Source organism: Elephantulus edwardii, unplaced genomic scaffold (genome assembly GCF_000299155.1).
Source record: "Elephantulus edwardii isolate Elephantulus edwardi_28Jun2011 unplaced genomic scaffold, EleEdw1.0 scaffold00049, whole genome shotgun sequence".
NCBI lineage: Eukaryota > Metazoa > Chordata > Mammalia > Macroscelidea > Macroscelididae > Elephantulus > Elephantulus edwardii.
In genome coordinates, this window is record NW_006399799.1 from 3797982 (window position 1) to 3805145 (window position 7164).

Below are 7164 nucleotides of genomic sequence, written 5' to 3' on the forward strand. Positions count from 1 at the left end.
AACAACAACAACAAAGGGAGGACAGAGGACCAGACAAGGACGAGGAAGGATGAAAAGGAAATGTGATTTCAGTTGAAGTTAACACCCATTTAGGATGTGCACTAACTAGATTGGATACTGGATCCTGGGAACTCACACCATTGAGGTGAAACTCATTGCTGAGCCTGAAGCAGGATTTAGAAGGCAGTAAAACATAAGGGTTGAGATTTTCCATCTTTCTTCCAAGCAACCACTGGTGGATTCCAACTATTAGAGAGGTGCTACCTTTGGGTCAGCAGCACCAATCCCAAATGGGCCGCTGTACCAGTTGAATTGCTAATTCTATGACGGTGCCTCTCTGATACTTCAAATCCACCAGCAGTATCTCTGAAGAATGACTGCCTATATCCTCCCATGAGATTTATAGCCAGAGATCACACAATGGAACTAGAAGTCAGCTAGGAGTCAATTATGAAAAAAATAATAATTAATGAGGATGTTAGGGAGGCAAAGATGAATTTGATATAGAGTATCACAGAAGGTAACAACATTTAAGAATTCAAGTGGCATATTCTGCTACTGGAAAAGAAGGTACTCAGAGATGGGGCGCAGAAAGTTTCCCAGGGAACAGTGTCAAGAAACACAGGGCTGAGACAACAAGGTGGGGCATGGGAAGAACAAGAGATGAAACCTGGAAAAAATCTAGATAGAGGTAGATAAAGGCTGGAGAATGGAGTACACAGGAAGGAACAGAGTAGAAATAAGGGAGGGAGCAGCCAACAAACTGGCTGAGCAAATGGAAGAGGCTGGTTCACAAGAGAGAAATTTAATGGTGAGAGGAAAGATATGTCAAGCTCTTTCCCACTAACCCCCTAAACCTAGAATACTAGGAATTTCAGGGAAGTTCACTTGCAGCTTCCCTGAGCATAGTTGTCCTCAGTTCTGCGTGATTATAGCAGAAACACAGATTGAGTGGTCAGCCCACTCAGCCTCAGGATCCCAGTATAAATACAATAGAGTAAGGATTTGGTCAAGGGACTAGGAAAGTACCAAAACTCCAAGGATCCTGTTTGGTGTGGGAGGAAGTGCAGGGTTGGAAACATCCTTGGTAAAGCGAGGAGGAGTGGAGGATGAAGGCTGTTCATGTTCTACCAAACAGGCTTATATGAATATGCTCAAATTAGGGCTGGCTCCCCTGATGCTCAGAAAAGTTAGATGAGTCTGAGAGTTGATAAGCTTTCTATTTCCCTCACCTGGTGACCCAGCTCATCCTTGCAGCTGGTGGGAGAGCTGATCATCCAATCATCACTTTCTTACAATTTCTTTAAAAATTATATAGCCAACAGAGTGGAAATTCAGTATATAAAAGATTAATTGGCTTCTCTTCGCAGTATGACTATCATTCATATTTAGCTGCTTATAGAATAAAAGAGATCATCATTTTGGAACCGAAAAATCAATAGTCAGTGCTGGGGTTGTGCGGATGCCTCCTCATTCCATGACTTGGTTTACTACAGTATAAATGAAGAATAATGGCAATCCCTCCCTTGCCAAGTCATCATCAGTGAGGACACAAGAGCATAGTGCCTGTAAGAGGGTCTTGTAAGTTGACCATCAAGAAGGGATGCCCACTTGCTGATTTCCCTGGGTGTAGGTCCCCCCATATCTGAGTGACTATAGCAGTGGCACAAACCCGTCCACATAGAACCCAGAGACACTATTAGCATGAATTGGGAATTTCTGCAAGGCCTTCTGAGTGGTGTGAACAAGTACCCAACAGCATTGGGTCATATCTGGTTGTCAGTGCTGTTCATCTTCCGAGTGCTGGTGTACGTGGTGGAAGCTGAAGATGTGTGGGCTGATGACCAGAAGGACTTCGTCTGTGACACCAAGCAGCCAGGCTGTCTCAATAGCTGCTATGATGTGACCTTCCCCATGTCCCATGTGCGTCTCTAGGCCCTGCAGCTCATCCTGGTCACCTGCCCCTCGCTGCTGGTGGTCATGCACGTGGCCTACAGGCAGGAACGAGAGCGGCGCAACTGCCTGAAGCTTGGACCGAACACCCACTCCCTGTATGACAATGCAGGCAAGAAGCGAGGAGGCCTCTAGTGGACATATTTGCTGAGTCTATCTTCAAGGCCACCAACAATGTCAGCTTCCTCTACATCTTCTACCACATCTACAAGAACTTCGACATGCCCTACATGGTGGCCTGCTCTGTGGATCCCTACCCCACACTGTGAACTGCTTCATTGCCCAACCCACAAAGAAGAAAATCTTCACCTACTTCATGGTGGGCACAGCTGTCCTTTGTACTCTGCTTAACTTATGTGAAGTCGTCTACTTCACATTAGAAGTATAAGGAAAACGTGTGCTCCAGGTACAGGAAACATCAAAGACAGAGTTGACAACCTGACACATGCTTACCAAATGCCCTCTCTCATGGTGAGCACCCACCAGTGGAGACTTCTGTCCAAATTAAGTCCAAGTTAGATCAAGCAGACACAGGAGGGGATGTGACAAGGATCAAGACAAGAATATAGGATGAGCAAATCACCCAGGAAAACAGATAATGTGTCCTCCTGAAGCTGTGAGGAAGGTGAACATGGGGTTCAAAACACTCATCCAGGGTCCAATCCCTGGGGAAGCTGAGTCCTTGAGTTCTGGATTTCATGAGAAGACTGTTGATAGGATGCACCTGGTGGCTGATGGGGCTTTTATGTATGATAAAATATGACAAATGCTTAATAAACATGGATGATTTTTTTTTTAACTGTAGACTTTGCAGGAGTTGCTGATAGAAAAGCAGGGAGACTCACAACGGAAGCCAAGAGCACTCAGTGGGCATTGGGGCCCTTAGAACTTGCTCTTTGGCTCACCCTACACTCTTGCCATATACACAAAGTGTCCCAAGATGTAGAAGGAAATGCCCAAAGGTAGCAGTGGCTCTAGTTGCTCTGGGCTCTGTAAGCAGCTAGTGAAGACAAAGGGGAGAGTCCAGAAACCCCCAAACCCAGCATGATCTTGTTGTGAATGAGTACCCTCAGCTGAACAGCTGCCAGCAGAAATCAGTCAATCAGAAGGCCTCGACTGGGCTGTTCAGGCCTCCCTAACCTGCCAAATCTGATCCCAGAAAGCAAAGTACCTTCTGATGGTGGGAGGGGAAAGCCAGGGGATGCTGAGAGTCATTCGCTGGCTATACATTTCCAAAGCACCTTAACACCCTCCCTAATAAGAGCCTGGAAACTTATAAAACAACCCTCCAGATGGGACTTACCTCTAATTCCCAGAGCCCAACACAGTGTTTACCTGATAGCCTCACAAAGCCCACAGGTACCTCATACTCAACAACACCAGGACCAGACTCAACATCATCCCCTCAAACCATCCTCCTTAGGTACTCTCCCACCATCCCTATTACTGAACTGCCCAAACCAGCACCTCAATTATCACCTTCATCCCCTCCTGTCGCAGCCTCATATACACCAGCACAACATAGCACCAAACTTCACTGATTCCTTCTCCCCACTCAACCCCCAAAATCACATTCCACAGCCTTAACCTCTCATTAGGCCTCTCCCATCTGCTATCCACTGCAGGGCACAGAGTGATCTTTAAAAAAGAAAAATTATTTTAATTGTGATTTCAATGAACATTTACAGAGAAGTTAGATTTTCATTCATTCATTGCTGCACATTTTACCCTTTCCTCCTGCCCAGTTCTCTTTTTTTTTTTTAAATATTCATTCATTGTTGCACAATTAACTACCTCCTCCTGCCTCAGTCTTCCTTTCAATGATGTATCTCTGGGCTGTTGTCCTAAATATACTACTTAATCACATATTCATTTTAGAGTGTTCTTCTGATAATCTGACCATGTTAATCCTCCTCCTTTAAAACACCCCTTCAGTGGTTTTCGACCCGGCCCCTGCTGACCTCCCAAACCTTACCTCTTGCTTCCTTCCTTCCTTCCATCCGACTCTTAGCTGACCCTACTGTGGGGCTTCAGAGGCTACAAATCCCATGTGAGGAGATTGCTCCTCTTTCTCCTGTGGAGCAGCTAGTCAATTCAAATTGCCTCTGTTTGGATTACAATGCAACTCATTACCTACTAGGCCACCAGAACTCCCTCTTAACTCATCAATACCATCCAAGAATCCAAGGCTTTCTACATAGCATGTTATGGCATGTTTCTGCCCCTCTACACACTGTCCTCACTCCTTGAAACATTATTTCATGTTTTCATCATTTGTGTGCCACTCTGGACAGTTTCAAGCACTTACGCCTTCGAGCTACCCTAATTAAGCCAAAGTCATTCTCTAGACCAGAATGGTTAGCTTCCTTGTATGTATTCTCATGGGTCTATGAACCCTTTCAGGAAGGGATCGCTGAGTCATGTAGGTTTCCTAAATTCTCAACAGATGCTTGTGACATGACTAAATGGGCCCAGAGCTACTTAGGGAAAAGAATTGTATCCTCTTTATTGAATCTCTCTGCCATGTCTAGTCTAGGAAGTACAGAAAAGGGTTTTGTTTGTTGGTTTATCTTTGGTTTTTTGGAGTTTAATTTATAGGAGAGGAGGGTACTTCACCTGAGAGAGAAGAAGAGACCTTTTGAGATGAAAGAGAGAGATGCAACTCAGGTCTGCTGGGTCAGTCTGGGATTGTATCTTTTTTAGTCTACTTAGCCTCCATCTCCATCCCTGAGGACAAAACAAAATGAGAGAGGCTTCCTTGTCTGAGATCAAGTTCCCTAGGAGCAGAGCTTGGGACAAGAACTTGGTGTTAATGAAGTAATAAGTGAGCAGGATGTACAACATGGATAGTGGATGTTATAGATCGAATACTCCTCTAAAAATATGTATTATAAATCCTAACTATATTTTCCTGTGGTTAAGATTTCTGGTAGTATTGTGATTAAGGCATTCATCTTGCTAACCAAAAGTTGGCAGTTTGAACCTATCTCCTGCTCCATGGGTTGTCTGCTTCAATGAAGATTTACCATACTTTTTCTGCTTACAATGCTAAGGAGCTCTGGTCTAGTAAGGAGCTGCACTGCCCACTCAGAGACGCACAGTTCAAATCCACCAGCTGCTCCATGGGAAAAATACAGGCAATCTCCTCCAATGCAATTTAGTGCCTCTGAAAACCCGCTGAAGGAGCAACTATGAGTTGGTTCCAACTCGAAGATACATAATAACAACAAATACAACTTGCTCAACAGGGTGCTCTGGTGGCTTAGTGGTAAGGAACCACACTGCCAACACAAAGGTACTTGGTTTAAATCCACCAGCTGCTTTGCAAGAAAAAGAGGGCCAATCTCCTCCTATATTGTTTAATGCCTCTGAAAATTCACTGGAAGGAAAGCTGGGGTCGATTCCTACTTGGTGGCACTCAAAAACAGCAATAACTTCTCAATGCCGTTTTGACTTGTAGTTGACACCTCTCTCTTTTAAAGAGACATTGTTAGATGTAGGCCACCAGAGAGACTTGGTCTCTGAGTTAGCAACTCAACTTCCTACCACCTGAGTGCCTTTGGAAAACCCAAAGGACTCTTCTATCCCAACAAGAAATTAAAAATATTTATATATATGATCCTCAAAGACGTAAAGAAAAGATACACAAAACCTTAGAATACTGAGGAAATATTATATGAGGACTATGACAAAGTAAACAGACAATTAGAAACTCTAAAAAACAGCTAGAAATTGAGAAGATCCATAATCTAATCTCAATAATATAAAATTCAATGGCTATAGAAGTAGAATTTAAAGAATTCAATAAATAGCTGACAAACTCCTTGATACTAACGTGAGGAGCAATCAGAAGAAAAGAATAAAGCAAGCTTAAGAGCTATGTAGGTCAATATGAAAAGGAAAAATTTATGTGTGGCAACAATCTCATAAGGTCATTATAAGTCAAAATCCACTGGAGCATCTAATAACAAAAACAACTACTTGGAAAGGAAGGAGTAAAACTATTCACAGATGGTATGATTCTAAAAAAAAAAATCCCAAATACTCCACAAGAAAGTCACTGTAGCCAAAATAAAGTTTCTTCAAAGTGTAACAGCACACAATGAACATAGAAAAACCACTTGGTTCCTCTACACTAACACAGAGGACTCTGAGAAGAAATCAATAATGTTTAAAATAGCCCCCTAGATCAATCAGTACCCAGAAATACCCTAACCATTGATGTAACGCTTTTATACAAGGAAAGTACAAAACACTATTGCAAGAAACTAAAAATTATCCACATAAGTGGAAATGCATCACAGATTCATGAGCTGGATGATTTAACATTGTGAAAATGTCAACACCTTTTATTGTTTAAAGTTATCCATACATATAATGCAATCCTATTTCAAATGCCAACAACATTTTTTTAACAAAAAGAAAAACATAATCCCTAATTTTATATGGAAAGGAAGAGACCTCAAATTGCTAAAGCACCATTGAAGAGGAAAAAACAAAAGAGGAGGCCTCATGCTGCTGGATCTGCAACCCTATGATACAGATATGGTAGTAAAAACAGACTGGGGCTTCTTCAATGACACACTTGTAACCAACAAAATTGAACTGAAAACTCAAAAGCAAATGTCTTATCGATGGGTAGTTGATATTTGAGGATTAATGAAGTCCATTCAAAAGAAAAGAAAACAGTTTCTTTCACAAATGGTGTTGGCAAAATTGGTTATCCATTTTCAGAAACGGAGTCAAAATTCATACCTTACAAAAACTAACTTAAAATGCATCAAATACTTCCATGAAAGGAAAAAAATATATACAAATTCCCTGGAAGATGATATAGGAACAAAACTAAGTTGCCCACACTTTAGGTAGCTAGTGTTCGCTGGATCTACTTGCCATTCCTTTCCTTCCCAATCCTACCAAAATTTCCCTGTTCCAATCAGAGAGGTCTTTCTTCTCTACAGGAAATGCTTTCTCTGACTTTTAAAACAATACGCCTTCCACAGCCAGCCTGGACCCTCATCTCTTCTCAGTCAATATGCTTTCCTAAAGACATTTGTCCACTCCTGAGGAATCTCAAAGTATGTCTTCAGCCATTAAAGCCATCTACTAAGCAGCAGAAAATGCATTTGACTGTGTTCTATACGCTCATATTTAAGACACATAACACTCAAATCATTTACTCTATTTTACTCTATACACATCTGTGAGAAA

General features: G+C 42.2%; 1 pseudogene; it reads left to right on the forward strand.

Moving 5' to 3' along the window:
• The first annotated feature begins 1704 nt into the window (after positions 1–1704).
• Positions 1705–2341, forward strand: LOC102847840 (annotated as a pseudogene).
• The last annotated feature ends 4823 nt before the right edge of the window (positions 2342–7164 follow it).